Below are 1,061 nucleotides of genomic sequence, written 5' to 3' on the forward strand. Positions count from 1 at the left end.
CCTTAACTGAGATACACATGGGCATTCTAAGTGAGTAGTATCTACAGCAAGAAACAGTTGGTGAACCAACCATCAGTGCTTGCCATAATTTGGAAATGAGTTCAATGGGGAAAATTAGGCTCAGGAGTTCAGAAAGAGAGAGGTGTGCTCTGAGCCTAAGGGAGATCATTTCATCTGTCACTCAGTCCAGTTCAGTCACTCAGTCATGTCTAGCTCTTTGCGACCTCATGGACTGCAGCCCTGTCCGACACCAACTCCCAAAGTCCACCCAAACTCATGTCCATAGAGCCAGTGATGCCTTCCAACAATCTCATCCTCTGTCATTCCCCTTCTCCTCCTACCCTCGTTCTTTCCCAACATCAGGGTCTTTTAAAATGAGTCAGCTCTTCGCATCAGGTGGCCAAAGTATTGGAGTTTCAGCTTCAACATCAGTCCTTCCAATGAACACTCAGGAACCATTGCTTTTAGAATGGACTGGTTGGAACTCCTTGCAGTCCAAGGGACTCTCAAGAGTCTTCTCCAACACCACAGTTCAAAAGCATCAATTCTTCAGTGCTCAGCTTTCTTTCTAGTCCAACTCTCACATCCAACATGACTACTGGAAAAACCATAGCTTTGGGTAGACGGACCTTTGTTGGCAAAGTAATTTCTCTGCTTTTTAATATGCCAGTATTCTTGCCTGGAAAATCCCATGGATGGAGGAGCCTGGTAGGCTGCAGTCCATGGGGTCATGAAGAGTCGGACATGACTGAGTGACTTCACTTTCACTTTTCACTTTCATGCATTGGAGAATGCAATGGCAACCCACTCCAGTACTCTTGCCTGGAGAATCCCAGGGACGGGAGCCTGGTGGGCTGCCATCTACAGGGTCACAGAGTCAGACACGACTGAAGTGACTTAGCAGCAGCAGGTTGGTCATAACTTTTCTTCCAAGGAATACACATCCTTTTATTTCATGGCTGCAGTCACCATCTGCAGTGATTTTGGAGCACAAAAAAATAAAGTCTGACACTGTTTCCACTGTTTCCCCATCTATTTCCCATGAAGTGATGGGACCAGAT

Source organism: Budorcas taxicolor, chromosome 1, assembly GCF_023091745.1.
Source record: "Budorcas taxicolor isolate Tak-1 chromosome 1, Takin1.1, whole genome shotgun sequence".
NCBI classification, from domain to species: Eukaryota; Metazoa; Chordata; class Mammalia; order Artiodactyla; family Bovidae; genus Budorcas; species Budorcas taxicolor.